Source organism: Argopecten irradians, unplaced genomic scaffold (assembly GCF_041381155.1).
Source record: "Argopecten irradians isolate NY unplaced genomic scaffold, Ai_NY scaffold_0146, whole genome shotgun sequence".
NCBI classification, from domain to species: domain Eukaryota; kingdom Metazoa; phylum Mollusca; class Bivalvia; order Pectinida; family Pectinidae; genus Argopecten; species Argopecten irradians.
Window position 1 is genome coordinate 42,437 of NW_027187613.1, and position 19,598 is coordinate 62,034.

General features: G+C 35.6%; 2 long non-coding RNA genes across 4 annotated transcripts; one reads left to right on the forward strand and one right to left on the reverse strand.

The window, feature by feature from the left end:
• Positions 1-266: 266 nt before the first annotated feature.
• LOC138311885 (uncharacterized) lies at positions 267-9,679 on the reverse strand. The gene is made up of 3 exons (XR_011206775.1): positions 9,424-9,679; positions 2,029-2,160; positions 267-333 (listed from the first exon to the last, which is right to left on the reverse strand). It is a non-coding gene; the product is annotated as an uncharacterized lncRNA (long non-coding RNA).
• Positions 9,680-9,776: 97 nt separating this feature from the next.
• Positions 9,777-19,321, forward strand: LOC138311886 (uncharacterized). 3 transcript variants are annotated; one of them, XR_011206777.1, is made up of 5 exons: positions 9,777-9,954; positions 14,099-14,271; positions 15,101-15,214; positions 16,003-16,142; positions 18,030-19,321. It is a non-coding gene; the product is annotated as an uncharacterized lncRNA (long non-coding RNA). The 3 variants fall into 3 exon arrangements; XR_011206778.1 differs by lacking the exon at positions 14,099-14,271 and having other exon boundaries at positions 9,778-9,954; positions 18,030-18,118; positions 19,161-19,321; XR_011206776.1 differs by lacking the exon at positions 14,099-14,271 and having other exon boundaries at positions 9,780-9,954.
• Positions 19,322-19,598: the final 277 nt, after the last annotated feature.

Consider the following 19,598-nt stretch of genomic DNA (forward strand, 5'->3'; position numbering starts at 1 on the left):
ACCTTTGTCTAAAAACATAACAAATACAGACGTTATCGTGTGTGGTGAAACCAAGTACCTCATGTGGTGGTATACACTTAATTATACAAATAAATACAGACGTTTATCGTGTGGTGACAAGTCGATGTGGTGGTATACACACCTTATAAACATCAAATACAGACGTTATCTGTGGTGACAAGTCGATGTGTGGTATACTCATGCCTTAGCTACATCCAATATACAGACGTTAGGGTGTGTGGTGACAAGTCGATGTGGTGGTGATAACCTTTCATAACAGAGTAGTTGTCTGGGACAAAGGAAATAACATTCTGCAAAGGATTATCATGATTCCTGCAAAAAAAAAAAATTAAAAAAGGAAAAAAAAGAATCAGTTACAAATCAAAATTACAATAGTCTTAACTAAATATCTATTAGCCAGTTAAGCACAGCAAAATTCATTGAATCTAGGAAATTTATTATTTGAAATCAAAAATAACATATCTGGATATCAATTTCTTATTTTTAATCATTTACGGTAGTTTTCTGCGTATTGCCAGCGGGCTATACAATTTTTTATATCAGAAGATGCCTAATGCAGGCTATCTGCCGATGCGGGCTATCTGTGAAAACTATTACCAAATTATAACAAGAAGATCCCAGAGGGAGCTTGGTGCCCAGCAAAGATTGATCTATGTCTGACAATTGTCAGATGGATCTTTTCTCTACTTTCCAAACTTCAACTATCAATATCAAAGATGGCGGCCTGTTGGCCATCTTGTTGACCGATCGGTCCCAAAATGCACAACTAGGACCCGAGGAGAACCTACATATGGAATTTGAGACAGATCCTTGCAGTACGTTCTGAAAAATAGTGGTAACAAACTTCAACAATCAAAATTCAAGATGGCGACTGGCATGGTCAGCCATCTTGTTGACCGATCGGTCCCAAATGTCAGTATGCACAACTAGGGCCCAAGAGGAACCTTCATGTGTTATTTGAGAATTATCCCTTAGTACTTTCTGAGAAACAGTGGAAACAATTTTTTACTACCAAAATCCAAGATGGCTGCCTGATCCCTTCAGTACTTTATGAGAAATAGTGATGACAAACTTTAACTATCAAAATCCAAGATGGCTGCCTGGTGGCCATCTTGTTTACCGATTGATCCCAAAATGCAAAATGCATAACTAGCTATAGGGCCCTTGGAGAACCTACATATGAAATTTGAGAAAGATCCCTTCATCACTTTCTGAGAAATAGCGATAACAAGAATTGTTAACGGACGGACTACAGACGAAAAGCGATTTGAATAGCCCACCATCTGCTGATGGTGGGCTAAAAATATGCGGGCTATACATGTATGTTGGAAATAGTTCAGGTAACCCTCTCACTATTCTAAAAATATTTTTGTATGAGCTATTATTCCTTGCATTTAAAACCTATTTCCAAAGAAAAAAATATGTTATTGATAGCTTTACATATCTTTGAATAAACCTATAGCCCTTTCGAAATGAAATGACTATAAGCATATATATATATGTGTATATATATATAGACTCATGAACCATTATTAGTTTATCATATACTACATATGTCCTGTCAAAAATCAACTGTATTTTCAAGGATTACATCAAAGTATAACCCGAAGGCAATCTGACTGTGTGGGTTATCTGTAATTTATTTTTCAAAATCATAGAGAACGCGGGTTATATGCAGGTAATTACAGTAATTTTCTTTTTACATTCAAATTCCAACAAGATGGGTTTTTTACATACAGGCTATAGCTTACTTCATTTAGAACTTAATACCTTATGAAAGATATCCTTACAAGAACATTTGTTGAAGGTATATTTGCAAATGTTCTGAGAATTGCTGACGTTACAAATAGACATGGCCAGGGACCGTGAGACAGTCCTGCTGTTTAAGAAATGAACCATTACTGCTAGATCTCAGGTGCTGAACTACTTCCTGCTCTAACGTTGGGGCCAGGGCTTTCTTCACTAGCATGGTGGTCTTTGTTTGACTACAATTGCAAGCAAACTTACAGGAAATCTTAAGCTTGATATCGGGAAACATTTTCTTGTAGATCTTTGTGAAATGATCAGCAACATATGCATTGTAGGGAAGATTGTGCTCTGCCAAGAAGTCACAAAATAGGGTCTATGCTGTGGTGACATCTACAATAAAAAAAATTTGCATTATAAGGAGGCTAAGTCGATTTAAGTATTAATGACATATTTATTAAATATTAATTTATCTAAAAAAAATAATATCTGATATCAGTTTTGCTTTGATTTGACTGTTACTTTGATGTCAATTTAAAATGAATAACTTATTAATAATTTAAAAACAAGCAGACATTTTGCACTCAATCAAATCTATTAAAGGGACAATTCACTCAGGCTAATTCTTTTACATAACCAAGAAGCAAAATATGGCATAAATGTATTGTTCTATATTTCTTATGAAACATATAACACAAAATATTGACAAATTCCACGTCATTGTTTAGTATTTTAATTAATATCGTTGAAATATCAAATCGTTGATCAATAGGATTAAGCAGGTACAATATGGACGCTGTACCCATACCCGAGCCAAAGTCACGCACGTTAGATAAATAAACTACATAACCACTGAGAAGGTGATAAAATGATATTTAGACAAGACAATTCACCTAATAAGGTAAACATACTACTGTCAGAGCGATTTGAGCAGTTCTCGACAAAAATTGCATTACTCTACGAGCAAGGGACAGGGTTCGGCATACAAGAAGTTCGACCACAATGTGTAATGGTGGACAGCGAGCGAGTTTGAACATCTACACACATGTCACAACCATGGGCTTTTCAGGCATATCAAAGTAAAACCGACTGATCTAATTTCCATTAGAACTGGTTTTTTTCGATATATGTGCAAATTTTTAATGTTCTCTTAGACTGAATTGTCCCTTTAATGTTTTAACACATTGAAACCAATAATACTTATATAGAATATGTAAAATGATCTGACTGTGAATCCTCGTTTTACCCGAAGGCATTGATCCTGACATTATCTTATGTATGCAACCAGTGTATCCAGTTATATTCCCTGCCTCTATAATACATGTTGATCGAGTTGAATGACATCAATGACCTGACAGTACTAGTGAAGGCATACATGATTGTGTCCATGAGTCAGATGTTGACAATACCGGTACTTATATATATAATTTTAGGCATGTGTTTCTGAGATGGATTCCAAAAAATATAGATCTTTTTAAATTTGTTTCAATACAAAACTAATGGAATCAATATTGACAATAAATTAAAAAAAAATATCAATGACAACCCTATTGCTAATGAATATGCAAGCATACGAACAATATGTTCCTAAGATCTCTAAACATATATATAAATGCAATTCATAATTCTTTATGATTCTATATACTTATTAAAAGACAATTGTACAAGTGTATCTGTATATAATAATATTAGTATGAACGAAAATGTTCATGAGAGAAATCCAGTTCCTCAATTATTAAAAACCAACAGTCAGTGAATGATCATTGGAAATCCAATATTTGGGAAGTTCAGCCCTACCTGCAATGACATCACAACACTTAAAAAGTTATAGTGTCTATATATCCTGGTGTTAGACTTGTAATGTGTACATACCCCTGGTTTTAGACTTATAGTGTCTACATAAACATGGTGTTATACCTGTTTTTTTCTGAGACCACAGGAAATTGGTGTTCTGTCTATAATATATGAATCCACTTAGTCTAGTATAAATTAGTGTAACCCTGGTCAATACCAGCAGCAATATATTGCTTGGCTAGAGAGAACTTTTCTTTAGCTCCATCGGTTGAGTGTCAGACTAGTAATCATGAGGTTCTGAGTTCGAACCCCGGCATAGGCAGGTATTAAATTTATTGTAAATCCTGCACCCTGTTACATTGGCTCCCACGTTGGGACTCGGGAATTATACTTCACAATACCAGCGAAGGAATCGTTGTGACCCCTAGAAACTCGAAGACGAGTTGATACCTGGAGGGGGAGTATGTAACCCTGGTCAATACTAGCGCTCGGCTAGAGAGAACTTCTCTTTAGCTCAATCGGTTGAGCGTCAGACTAGTAATCATCAGGTTCTGAGTTCAAACCCTGGCAGAGGCAGGTATTAGATTTATTATAAATCCTGCACCCTGTTACATTGGCTCCCACGTAGGGACTCGGGAATGATACTTCACAATACCTGCGAAGGAATAGTTGTGACCCCTGGAAACTCGAGGACGAGTTGATACCTGGAGGGGGAGTATGTAACCCTGGTCAATACTAGCGCTCAGCTAGAGAGAACTTCTCTTTAGCTCAATCGGTTGAGCGTCAGACTGGTAATCCAGAGCTGAGGTCCTGAGTTCGATCCCTGGCAGAGGCAGATATTAAATTTATTGTAAAATCCTGGTGATGTTGGGAATAGGTTGAAATTTCATGGTCGATTATCAGTTTTATTTAACCAATCAATGAGCGATTAAAATCGATTACTTTATTCCTTGATGTATAAACAAATTTCATATAAAAAAAATCCTTCAAAGGCTTACGATTGCAAGGCCTCTCGGTGCTGTCATTTTTTTATGTCGCTTGATTTTCTTCACTTTATACTTTGTTTTATCATGGTGTCCTAAAATTCTGATGAAACTCGATTACAGATTTCTTCTTCGATTAATTGATCAAACACCTCGAACCAATGATACTCGACGAACTCGACTAATCTGAACGCCACTACGTTATTAAAGCTGACAATGCAAGGTAAAAAATATTCAAATGATTAAAAATAAAGTATACATGTACTTGTATTTCAAAAATCGTTATGAGACATTCCCCTGTCAAGGACAGCCATTTTTGTTTTTACATTCAGACACGCTTACCGACCCCTATATAAAGCGTGTGAAATTAATTGACACACCTGCGCTCAGTCTACACATGTACATTTACTCCTAGCATTTGTCCACTGTGCATCACCTACTAATATGTAAACAAAGTCGTTACCTGTAATGCTGTATGGGGCTTAATTGTTTTAACAAACAAGAGGCCCAAGGGCCTTAACGGTCATCTGACTACCTTGGCAATAATCATATAGGAAATTAATTAGATATAGTGTCATGGTAGCCATCTTCGATTTGGGATCAACCAGAGATGTAACAACACTTTGTCCGGACCTTGTCAGGATCATTTCATACAAGTTTCAGCCAAATCGCACCAGTAGAACTTGAGAAGAAGTTCAAAATGTGTTTTCAAGATGGCAGCTGTGGCGGCCATCTTGGATTTCGGATTGACCAGAAAAATAAGAAACACTTATTGTTGACGACGGACGAAACATGACGACTATAGGTCATCCTGACCTTTCGGGTCAGATGACCTAAAAAACATGTCAACTAAAGCTGAATAGAATTCCAAATAATAATCCGTCCACATATCGCCATGTACATCATCATACTCGATGCACTCAACTGGCCATGTGCACGTGACTATCTGTCCAGAACGAGTGACAACTACCAAGGACACACAAGTGTCAATGTGCGCATAAAACCTAAATGTATATTGAAAATTTATATTAGCTTGTATTGGACATAATGGCACTTATTCACATACCACGGATACCCGTTAATGTTTGTGCAGGACTATTGTTTCTATTGGTGATGGAATGACGTCAAAACACAATATCGTGTACGTATGCTAGAGCAATGGAGGGTATTATCGTCGGGTTAAGCATCTCCGGGTCATAGCAAAGTCATGTCACACAGTTGACTTAAGGTAGGTCCATACTTTTGAAAACCGCGCCAATTCATATGACGCTATACCGGAAGTTGCGGAGTTTGTTTTGAATTCCAGAATGGTTTCCGATACGCCACGACATCCCACTTGGATATTTTTTCAATAGGTGAAAATTGTCTACATATTATATTGAATGTTTAAAATCATTAAATAAATCAAATAAAAGCAGTGAAGTGAAAATTATATGCTATCTCTGAGGTTTTTGCGGTCCCTGTCGTAAATGGGAATGGATTTTTAAACACCGGAAGTGCCGTTCGTCGCTATAAATGATAAGAGGGGACCCGGCCGGACCCAAATTCCGGAATTCTAAAAAAATCGCACACGTATTTCCTTCAAACACAAAATTTGGAGAAAATCATAAAAATAAACAGACATAAACCAGATATACTATCACAAAAACATATGAACTGATGTGGAATGTTTTTTTGTGGCATGATTTTCAAAAAATAGTCAAATATGACCCATCTTAGCACTGGATGAAATGGGGGTAGGGTTGCGAGTTACAAACTTCAAGCTTACAAAATTGTGAAATTTTGATCGAGGACCCCATGTTTTTATATGATATTTGAAAAACATATTACCTTGGGCATATCATATACAAATATTGTGAAATTGACATGGGTTTCATTTCCTTTTTGGCCTATTCATTGATTTTTTTACGGGCGAAAATATGGCAAAACATGATAATTACGTATAGAAACGGTCCTGGGAAATAACGAAAATTAGTTAGCATTTGTTAAAATACAAGAGTTTTGTATATTGTTCTATCGTTAGAAATTTAGGACAAAAAATCAACAGGATCGAGACTACATTCACCCTAATATTACAGAAAACATAATTTTATGAATTTTTCTATTTTCGGCCAGCAAATTTGCATGGATGGTATATTTCAAGCTCAAATATCTCAAAAAGTAGTTCGAGAACACCCATTTATCTTTACAGATTTGAAATATACTTGAAAAATGCAAGAAAATAAGACCTGTTAGAAAAAAATGACATGGGTTTTCCCAAAAGTATGGAGCTACCTTAAAAGTGTGATATGGTTGTCTATACCATTATCCGTGTTCATAATAGGTGCGCTCGTTTTCAGCGTTAATCGTGATTATAAGGGAGAATTCATTATTTGCACTTCTGGTTGAACGGAGGTAGTTATCGTCACATGGAGGCAGTTATCGTCAGTCTTTGTTATTTCACCTATTAAAAGTACATTTTCTCACCTTGTGCCACGTATGTGATTCATGTTAATATTGCATACACAATTTGAAGACAATATTGATATTTACTGGTTCTGGTTTATTGATGACAATTTAACTGTTACACATATTAAATGTAGTGAAACCACAATTCACCTGACGTATTTTGTTGACAGAGACTTCCTCAGGTAATTAATATATCATATAACGACTCCTTCCTTGCATTTATAAATATTGGCAATGAAATGCATGTTAATGTAGTTCTACATTCACAATTATTAAAAATAAATAGCCTAGATCATTACATTTCCAATGAAAAGTTGTTAAATAATATAAGTTAATAATTATGTTTATGTAAAATCATGTCGTGTCAGGTCCCTGTGATTCAATGCATTCTGATCATAACTTGAGCAGTATGTTTCTTTACAAGACAACAGTCTTCTGGACATCATGACATATGGATCTGTCTTTAATAACTATAATTTGTAACCCAAACCAAAATTTCCATTTTTTTTGTCCTCTGGTGTAATGCATTCCTACATGTACGTAACGTTACTGCCCATATGATAATTTTCCTTTAGACATTCCATCTTTAAGTTCCAAATATATATATATAGTGACATTTCTCTAATTCTTTGTCCAATAATTTAAGACCACAAGTATTATTCCCTTCGATTTCATTCAATTTAAGTTTTATTTGAGAATTGTATATTGGGATCAGCTTTTTATATTTTTTTATTTTACATTTTCTTTTTAAAACTGACGATAATTTAACTGCCTCCAGTGTACAAAATTAATATGTGAGTTAGTTATCGCCAGGCCCATTTACAGCATTGAAGTAGCCCAGATGAACACAGAATGCTAGTCAATTTAGCAGACGCACTAGAACTTGTCAGAGATCATGTATATTCTTGCATTTGTTTTATGTTTTTGATCTCTCAAGGAAAAGTGTGTTTGACTGACCTTATTCTATCACGTAAGACGACCCGAAATAAAGAATGAAGACATTTTAAAAGGTTTGCACATCAAAATACAAACAGATAAAGCTTTTTCTGAATGATGGTAGGGTCAGAAAGGTTCCAAAATAACAACATTTTGCTTTGATGAAAAATATAGAAACCAGACTGTACCATGTATAAAAATAATTTTAAATTAAAGAAAAACTGGCGATAACTACCCCCTGACGATAATACCCTCCATTGCTCTAACGTCATTTCAGCGGGGAGATTACGAAGTTCGCTACTTTAAATAGGGGGTTGGCCAGTGAAGGTAACTAATTTAAGCAGAGCAGAAAGAAAAATGGCTGACACTTCCTTGGATACGACACTGACATAACTGAGGTATATCTCATCACAGGAGCTTGATATTCTGTCAATAATATTTAGTATCAATATATAAAAAAATACCCCTATATGTTTTTTTATACTATAGGGGTATTTTTTTATATATATATATTTATACTAGACTAAGTAGATTTATAAGAGCGCAGCTCTCTGCACGGCCGAAGGCCGCGTAGAGCGAAGCTCTACTAACCATAATACGTGTGTGAATATAGATTCCAATACATTCCAGTACCCCTTGGACTTTGAAATTGTGTCCCGCGGGAAAAGTCTCGCGCCTCCATGTAGTCAGCCATGTTTTAATTCTCGTTATCAGCACGACGAGATTTGAAATTTCTGTACTAGACGAAATGTGTTATCAGTATACGTTTTAAAATTACTGTACGTAGTTTTAATTTACACAGATACAAGAACAACGCAATAAATGTACTGGTCCAATATATACTGTGTATGTTCTAAAGCGCACGGAACCGTCAGCAGTGACGTCACAAAACCTGACGCCACAGATTCGCGCATATTTTTGATAGCATTTGCATCTGATAAAAACAAGATTGAAGTATATTGAACTATTCCATTTGGATTATTTTGAATTCTCTCTAACTATCGATAGTATGTGCATGTCAGTGAAATATTTTATTGTTAATCTCGTAGAAAAATATAGACAATATAAAGTTATGATGTTATAATCTTTTACATGTAGCTGCGCTCTTCTGAGGCTTTGCCTTAAATTCATATTATATTATAGACAGAACGCCAAGTTCCTGTGGTCTCAGAAACAATTTTCGAAAGAAAAAAAATTTCATTAGGCCTACAGTAGACCTAACCTTATATTTTTTTTAGTTTCAAATGCATACTTTTTAACTTGCATTGTCGGCTTTAGGGCTTACATAGACATAAGACCTACTTGGTATGTAGCTATATAGCAGTGTCATTAAACATTGATATTCAACATCTTTTATAGGTAATTTTTCGTCCAGTAGGCCTATATTATTGTGAGGAAAACAATAGTTTTGAGGAGAGTAGGCCTAGTTACTGTACTTGTCCCTTAACTGTACAGTACATCGCAGGAATTTCGAAATGCTGTATCATTTGCTTACCTTCTGTTCAGCGACTTAACGCTTGGTTAGCTGTTGATAGGGGCATGGCTACTGGCATTACGTAAGACGTTCTGATGTTATCCTCAGTCTAGGCATACTACGAAGCGTAGGCAATATGGCGGCGATCGATGTTATTCAAAACCGGAAGCGGTACTGTAGTTTTTTGATTGGTCCACCAATGAGATACAGTCTCTCAAATACTCATTTAAATACTTTTACAAATATGGTCATCCGTGGTTTGGGACCATCGCTCGAGTGACTAATCACTTTATCAGAGGGACGATGGTCCCAACCCACGGATGACCATATTTGTATAAGTATTTAAATGAGTATTTGAGAGACTGTATCTCATTGGTGGACCAATCAAAAAACTACAGTACCCGCTTCCGGTTTTGAATAACATCGATCACCTCCATATTGCCTACGCTTCGTAGTATGCCTAGACTGAGGATAACATCAGAACGTCTTACGTTATGCCAGAAGCCATGCCTGTATCAACAGCTAGCCAAGTGTTAAGTCGTTGAACAGAAGGTAAGCGAATGAAACAGTGTTTCGAAATCCCTGTACTTTGATTGTAAAATTGTGAGTGTATCCGAAGTGGCAGCCATTTTTTTTGCTCTGCTTAAATTAGTTACCTTCACTGGCCAACATACAAAGCACGGGACTTGACACACGTGCATCATTCTACACATATCTTGTCTCAGGAACACATGCTCCTATATTGCAAATAACAATGTCAAACTGAAAATATACACTGCACTTACTAGGTTTAATCATATAGTGAAGTAATACATGAATTTGTTGTCAGCTAGATCCCTAATTGGACATATTCGTGTGTAAAAGGAGCGGGTCGGTGTGACTTGTAAATAGTGTTAAATACGGTCTCTGTCATTCAGCTGACGGAGCATGCTTCTTTGGCTCAGTCGGTAGAGCCGTAGATTTCCACCCCGGAGACCCGGGTTCGATTCCTTGTCGGGGCACTCGACAGGAATGTGTATTTTTCCTGTTCTTCTACATTGGCGCCCAACAGGAAGTTGTGAAATTGTAGACCCGGCCGTGGCGGTGTGAGAGTGCAGTCTTCGTTGAATATTGTTGTCCATATCTTTGACAGCTACCGGAAGGAGTGTTACTTCTATTTGTGTTCTACTTTCATTTTCAATCTTTTATCTCTCTTCTCATTGGCTACTTTAAATTTCTGTTCTCTATTCTCATTGGTCTTTTCTGGTATAAATTCCGACTTTCTGTTTCTCTCGAGTAGTCTGGACAAAGCTCCGAGAGCTGGTCAGTCTCTCTTTCTCCTTTCTTTCTGTCTATTTCCTGACATGTCCGCACGTGAGGTGGGTGTGTTGTTCCTCTGTTCTATTTGTAATATGTGTCCGTGTGTGTGTGTAGTCTCTATACACAGGCGAAGCCAATGGCTGACCTGGCGGGTGTGAACGTTCCGTTATGTACTGTATGTCCTTCCGGTAGCCTCTATGTCAAGGGGTTTCTGTCTCGAGAATTATATTGTGTTTTATACTTGCTAATAAAATATTCGGTAAATGTTACACTGTGTTGTTTCTATCATTGCGGAACCCCAAACAGAATTGGGGTTTGAATATACGTAGGCACAGTCCTACTACACGTGTACCACGTGAAGTTTGCGAGGGACTAGCATCTCCAGTGGTGATGGAATGTCACTCTTTGTAATCTTCCCGCTGAAATGACGTTAGGGCAGGATATCATCTTTTGACGTCATTCCATCACCAATAGAAACAATACTACTGCACAAACATTATCGGGTATCACATGGTACGTGAACTAGTGCCATTTGTCCAATACAAGCTACTATAACACTTCAATATACACTATATATAGGTTTTACGTGTACATTGACACGTGTGTGTCCTTGGTAGCGAAGTACGTTGTCGCTCGTTCGGGACAGGTAGTCAAGTGCACATGGCCAGTTGAGTGCATACATTTTATGTGGACGGATTATTATTTGGATTTCTATTCACTTGACAATGTGTGAAATTTTGATTTTGACAAACATCTAAATGACAGCTTAGAGCAAGCCGCATACAGCATTACAGAAAATGACTTTGTTGACGTATTTGTAGGCAATACACAGTGAACAACTGTTAGGTGTATATGTACATGTATAGACTGAGCGCACGGGTGTCGATTCACACGCTATATAATGGGTCAGTGAGCGCATCAGAATGTAAAACAAATATGGCTGTCCTTGACAGGGGAATGTCTCAAACGATTCTTGAAATACAAGTACACTGTCACCCTCTAATGCAGGTAGTATTTATTTTATTATACCAAAAGTCTAGAAACAAAACTAGTTTTCAAGTATTTGCAATCTATTGAAACATTTTAACTAATTTTAGCAAAAGTCGAACAGTCACCGTCGGCAGTAGAATAGCAACTCGGCTTCTACTAAGTAGCGCTAACTACCATTGCATTATAAAAAAAATACTCACAATAAGCATTTGGTAAAAATTATTGTTGTCTTGTCTCCTGCGTTTGTTAAAATCTTAACGTTTTTATAAATCTCAATGAATTTTGGTTTCGTCCCGTCGTCTGCTTACAACATTAGCAACGTCACAAAGACGCTTGAAATCGCATGTCTTCCTTTCACCTAATCACTGACGGGTTCATTAAAACCAACATACAGCGCTTTGACGGTAAGCGAAAAGGCGGGAATGGAAAGCTCCGTCCTTAATATGAAAAAAAAACTATTACGAAATAGCTCCAGATAAATTTTGAAGCGTCGCTTCAAAAAACAAAGATGGCGCCGAAAAAAGAAATGAGTGCGCATCTTTTTTGGGCGGTTAATATTTTACACTGTCAAAAATACACTATCACCCGTTGCTAGGGGGTTGCTACGAACGTGTCTATTGTTTCCTATTGTTCTAATGTTACCTGCCGTGTGATAGTGTAAAATACCAAATATCTCTCAACCAATCAGAATGCAGGATTCTCACTTGAGGTATAATAACAAAAGTTATTAACTTATCGTTAACTTACATATATCATCACTTTCTGAACAATTTAATTAAAATAAATAAAATGTTAATTTTCATAACGCGGGTCGTCTTATTGTTTCCCGCCTTCGTCCTAAGTACCGCATTGTAGTTGCGTATCATTACGTCAGACGTCAAAACAGCGAAATGACTCACCACTGTTATCATGTATTAAAACCCAGCTAGTAAAGTTTCCTTTGTTGTATATGACCATTATATTACATAATGGACACCTCGGAGTCCATTATGTAACTCACTGTCCATTATTATAGGGCCACTGTCCATTATTCCCCAAAATAATGGACAGTCTATTTTGAACAAAGGAAAAAAACACTGCTGTAAGGAAAACCAAACATGTTTATTTGACTATCCAAAATTTTACATTTATGTTCACTCCTCCATTGAAATTATTACTTCCCCTTCCTAGCTGTTACTGTTCTGAAAAAAAACATAATTAGAGTCTTGCATTATAATTTGTTACATATTTTAAAAACTTTTAACTGACGAGGAATAGGAATTCTAGATTCTTGACCGAGTTGGGATAATATGCAGTCTTTTAGCTCAGATATCTCACAATCCTTATAACATATAATCTGATGATTATGGTTAAACATAATATACTTAAGAGCGAAACCTGTCTAATCTGACACCTGCTTTCCCTACATCCTATTTGTAACTGTTCCGTATTCAACAATAGCAACAATAGTATACAACAATATCTGACTTTCCTACACCCTGAATAATCTGACCATATCTATAATAAACATATCTATAACATGCGATTGGTCGATTTTTTTTAGGAAAAACAGTTATGTTTAAATTGTAGGGAAAACTCACCTTGCTTGTATGTATTTGATGTAAAGTTAGACAATGCACCTGTCCTTGTGCGAATAAACAGGTCACTTCAAACAGGCAAACAATTTCTCCAGTTAGAACGTTATATCATCTGAATCACAGCTGCGTACATCCCTTAATGAAATTATCCATTACTTACGCAGGAAATCTTGTGCATGTTTGGTGTTGTAACCTCATCTTAGGCCATCGGTATATATTTTATGATGTTATTAAGGTTTTTAAGATACCTTTATGTTTTGCTCCGGAAAGGTGGTGGGCCTTTAGGTTTTCATATTTTTAGTCTGCAAGGTCAGTGCAATTAAGGCCTCAATAATGGGTAGGGGGGACGCTTATAGGGAATAAGCATCTCCCTAACCTTTACTGGAGGCACTTATTGGATTAAATATGGTTTGTCAATCGGGTGACCATTAAGGCCCTTGGGCCTTTTGTTACTGCTTAAAAACATGAAGAAGTGCTTAATATTACCATAGTTTGGCTAACATTTCACAAAATTATTGCACAGAGTAAGCCAATAATCAGTTTGCAAAAGAAATCAATTAGAGAAACCTATACAATTTTCGAAGTTTAAGTCAGCGTTTAATTGAGGTAAATGAATGGGAAGCCTCAAAAAAGAGGAGGGCTGTTATAGGGATACGTGGCGCTTAATACGGGGTTGAAAACAGTATTTCATGATGTCATGGTCATAAAGGAGGGGGATTATATTGTTACTCTTCAGATTCCTTTTCATCTGATTTGACTTAAGTATTTTATTTAAATCTGTTTGTGTCTGACAAATATGTAGTTGTAATGTTCATTTTTTTTATTCACAGACTCTTTACTAGTAGCTAGATTATTAGACACCAATGGGTTTATATACAAACAATGGATCAAAGATAACCTCTACTGATATTAGTCAAAACTAAAAAGAAGTATAGGCCTTGGCAAACCTACAAGAAAGCAGTTTTCTAAAAAGAAAGATCCAAGACAGATTCACAGGAACATGGTAAATGTAAACAACCCTCCCCCTCCCCCTGTTCTGTAGACACAACTTTGTCTGGCTACTTCTACTTGACAAATTTTGATAAAAGGACTGTATAGTTTTGGCCCTTTTTGGCACCCAAATTCGTCAAATTTTCAAAACTGTTATTTAGTTTTTATATTGTTGTAGTTTTCATATTTAGTATATCCCTAACTTAATTGTATAGACAGTCTTTGTCTATGAAACAATAGAGCGCATCCTTGAACAAACTTAATATTGAGAAATATAAATTTGTTCAAGGATGCGCTCTATGGTTTCTAAAACAACAACCTATAAAAAAAATCACAAAAATTGTCGAAATTTCCACATTTTTCATAATTAATGCATATTTTAAGTGGTTACCATGGCAACTACATCTGCAAAATTAGAAAACAGTCATCATAGTTGAATCAGAGATGTACTAAATATTTAAAATACAACAAATTAATCACTAAATAACAGGTTTGAAAATTTGATTGATTTGGGCGCCAAAAAGGGCCCAAACCATACATAGTCCTTTGATACCCAGAATCCTGACATAAAGGGCAGTTGATCAAACTATATAGGGTTCTGCAATGTTTCCTGTTAATGGAGTTATTACTAAATTTGTGTAGCAGGGAGTATTAGTCGTCCACTCTGGCGACAGTTCTAGTTGTTGTAAGTAAATTAAGCCTGATAATGTGTTTCTGTTAGATACACTTTATAAAAATAAATTTTGAACATTTAAATGGCTAGAAAAGGTGTTTTGTGGAAAGAAAATAAAATTTTATTCCCAACAAAAATCACATTGAAGTGTATATTTCTTTGTTTGCAGGTGAACATGACAATAGCCATTTGTTTAACTTCGGTCAAAAATATGGAACCACACTGTAAACATCACATCAATGTCATTGGTCCAGCTCCCATCAATTGTCTAGGAGACAGTAAGGTAAAGGACAAAGTGTAGGGGACAGTAAGGTAAAGGACAAAGTGTAGGGGACAGGAAGGTAAAGGTAAAAGTGAACGGCATGGTAAGGTTAAGGTCAAAGTATAGTTCACTTTAAGGTAAAGGTCAAAGTGAAGGAGACAGGAAGGTAAGGTTAAGGTCAAAGTGTAGGGCACTGTAAGGTTAAGGTCGAAGTATAGTGCACTTTAAGGTAAAGGTCAAAGTGTAGGGGACAGTAATGTAACGGTCAAAGTGCAGGGGACAGTAAGGTAACGGTCAAAGTGTAGGGAACTGCAAGGTAAAGGTCAAAGTATAGTGCACTTTAAGGTAAAGGTCAAAGTGTAGGGGACTGTAAGGTATAAGTCAAAGTGAAGGGCACTGTGAGGTAACGGTCAAAGTGTAGGGAACTGCAAAGTAAAGGTCAAAGTGTAGGGCATAGTAAGGTAATGGTCAAAAGTGTAGGCGATTGACAAAATAAAGTCAGAATTACTATTGTAGCATTGAGACTCCTTTTATTATACCACCCGCAATGAAGTTAATGGGGTATACTGGAATCAGGTTGTCCGTCTGTCTGTAGACACAACTTTTTCCGGCAAACTCCTCCTAAACTACTTGACAGATTTTGATCAAATTTGGTACATAGAACCCTGATATAAAGGGGATATACGAAAACTATTGGGTTCTGCAATTTCCTCTATTAATGGAGTTATTACTAATTTTGTGCAACAGGGAGTATTAGTTGTTTACTCTGGTGACAGTTCTAGTTAGTCTACTCCTTCGTTACTTTACAGGTAAAATGAAAGAATTCACTGGCTCTAAATAGAGCTCTTATCACACATTCTGGGGGTGACGAGGAGGACGAAGATGACAAGGAGACTGGTGAGGAGGGAGAAAATAACATGGCTGATCTCATACCAATGAATGATGTTTGGTAGGTAACTCTTGGTCAGTTCTTGATAAAGGTATGATTACTGTTAACCAACTTAATTAATTTGTACAAACAGAACTTACGAATTTAAAGTAAACTGATGCAAATATGTTTATAGAGGCACCAAGTAAGTGAATGAACAGTCATTCATTTTGTTGGAGTCCGGCATGGCTACTGGTGTTTCCTTTTTCAGATGATCATTGTCAGTCGGTTGAGTAAAGATTGAAGTAAAGTGTATCTTAATTTTTTATTATTTAATTTAATAGTTCTTTAGTGAACCATTTTGGGACTTACCTGTTTTGCCATGAATAACATTTTTTTTAAAAGGTCACTCTTATCATCTTTATTTGTTTCTATTGCAATAATCAATATACATGTAAATCATATATTGTGTTTATCAACCCTCAGATTATTTTATAAACATACATACTATATTTAAGTTTTAAACTATCTTGATATTGCATATAATATGCCAAATCTTTGTAGAAATAAAAAAAAGACACATAGATCTTCTAAATTTAAATTATAATTATTTAGATTTTTAAGATGTTTGTTTAAAAACCTAAAACTGCTTCTTGACTGTTGTCGTCATTGTGTATAATTGTTTTTTGAATGTTTAGGTTGCCAAGTGTAGATGTGACCAAAGACAGTTACTGGAGATCTGTTTTATCTGGAACACTGTATCTAACATTACATTACAAATTTTAAATATGGAAATGAATGCCGTGTTGATATTTTGTATTGTTATCTACTGATGCACAACATTCTTTTAAAAGTTTTAAGTATGTATATATATACATGTATATACGTTGATCATTGCTGAACTCCAGGGACAAAAAAGAGTCAACAGACAGGTGACCACAATAATGGCGCTGGGTTTCTTGTTCATATAATTATATGATAATGAATCTTTTCAGATCCTTCAGAAGCCCCAAAAGAACAACAACAATTTGTTAAAGGCTAATCATCTTATCCATTGAGTTGATTTCAATCATATATGATATCAAACATATTATTATGAAGTTGAATCCTATTTTAACATGATATTAGTATTAAGACCAATCAGATAAGCTTTGAGAAAACTTTGTATTTCTACATTACTGCTTATAACCAAAATAAATAACAAATTAACATTAGAACTTAAGCAGTGTATTATAACTGTTAAACGGGGCTGCGGTGGCCGAGTGGTTAGCCTGTCTCGACATATGACTACAAGCCCTCCACCTCTGGGTCGCGAGTTTGAATCCCAAGTGGGGCAGTTGCCAGGTACTGTCCGCTAGTCCGGGTTTTTCTCCCAGTACTCTGGCTTTCCTCCACCAACAAACCTGGCACGTCCTTAAATGACCCTGGCTGTTTAATAGGACGTTAAACTAATCAAACCAAACCAAACTGTTAAAACACTGAAATTAATTTCTGTGCCTGGTTGTTCAAAGGATGATAGCTTAATCACATGATTAGTGAAATGCTGCAAAAATTGTGATTATATTATCTTCATTAAAAACAACAAGTAAGTAAAGAATGGAGTTTGTAAAATTTGTTTTACCAGAAATGAATTTATCTTGGTTTGAAAATTGTCGTTAAACTATGATTAGCTTATTAATAATCACTTTTTGAACAACTGAGCCTTGATCATTAGACCTAACCTATATACTTCTAGAAGCATACTTCCTTGAAAATTCATAAAATGACACAATAATATCAATCATTTCATATTTTCATTAACTAACTAAAAAACTCCTGAAATCAGATATTTCATTATATTTTATTCAGAATAAAACTGTCTTTTGTGTAACAGCTGACTTGAATATGATATTGGATTACAGATATCCTAAGTCTAAGGTGGCAATGTGGTGTTCACTTATCGCAAGACTATTTTTACTCTCATTACAGAATGTTGTGATGATATCGTGATCATGACGTCATGCTGACCAGATTTGTTCAATGACAAAGGCACTGCAGCCAAAGACATCAGTATAGAGGTGAAGGTACTTTACAATATGGTAAATTTGAGATATGTCTGTTGGTCACTACCAGGTCAATATCTCACTCAGACCAGATGCATTAATTTATTGATAGTTATCTATACTTGTAGTTAAATTGACTGAATTTATTTATAAGTATTTATACAAATTCCATTACCTGTGGATGCCATCAGAAAAGTCATTAGAACACAGCAGTAACAGATCACTTGCACACAGCATGTTATAGGGATCAACCAACTAAATAAAAAAAGACCTTCGAAATTGCCCCTGTGTATACAAGATTGAGGCCAGGATAGAATTTTAACCCGGCCGCTGATTGGCTGGCTAATTATGAATTTCAAAAGTAAAAATGTTTTCTGACAGGTAATTATTCCTAGATAACCATGATATGAATTTGGAAATTCATATTGCGATTTAGGTTCAAAATATCAACTTTGATTATGAATAGGTAAAAGCAATAGAATTTCAGGATATTTTAGTGCAAAATGCGCCTGATTTCAATAGAGCTACACTGGTTGGAGTTTGAGCAGAAGGACCCAAACTTTTTTTCTATTTAGTGTTATATGAGAACCTAGAGTTTAATTATAGAACACAATAGCTAACTAATATTCCTTTGTTTTAATAATACAGTACAAAACTTTAACAAAGTTTAACACTGTGGTCTATGTAAAATTATTTAGTTGGTTGCTCTCTTATAGACCATGTTTCTGAGAACGCCTAATTGGTGTAGCTCAAGCTGGTATGGATGTATCATTTAATCATAACTCATTTTATAACAAAAACATTGGAAAGTCATGTATTACAACACATATCAGGTTAACTTGTTATGCAGAATGAATATTTATATGTTAATTGATAATTTAATAATTAACTTACATTATATATAATAATAATAATAAAAATACTGTAAGAGATATCTTCATAATTCCAATTGTTCTAAAATCAGATCAACTTTTTAAGTGTTCCAGCAAAATTAATGTAGTGTAACTTACTTACTTTTGTATAATAAAATGAATCTTTTCTATTTTGTTGTCTGAAGTGGGATGTAGCTTTGTTGGTTCCATGGCTGGTGAGGTTCACGTCGATGTTGTGTTGTAATTGAAGAAGGGCACAGAACTCGATACCGGATAATAGGAATTTCCTGTAACAGTTGCAATAGGAAAATATTACGATGTCAGTAAATAAATGTTTAATTTCTTTCGTTTGATTCAATTTCTAAATTTGATGACTTGATCCCGAACATTCCAGTGACGTCACTTTTAGTAGGAGTGAATGAAACGGCAGTCAGTCCCGCCAAACAGTGACGTCACAATCACCGGAATGACGTCGCTTACATATTTCCCACGGTAGTCAAAAGGAGTACACACTCATTCTATTTAGTGAATGCATCTTTTCTTGATCATCAAAGAAGCGTTTCGCTTTGAGTGAAATCGTGTAAATAACAGGCAATTTGCTTTCGTTTTGAATACCATCTTCT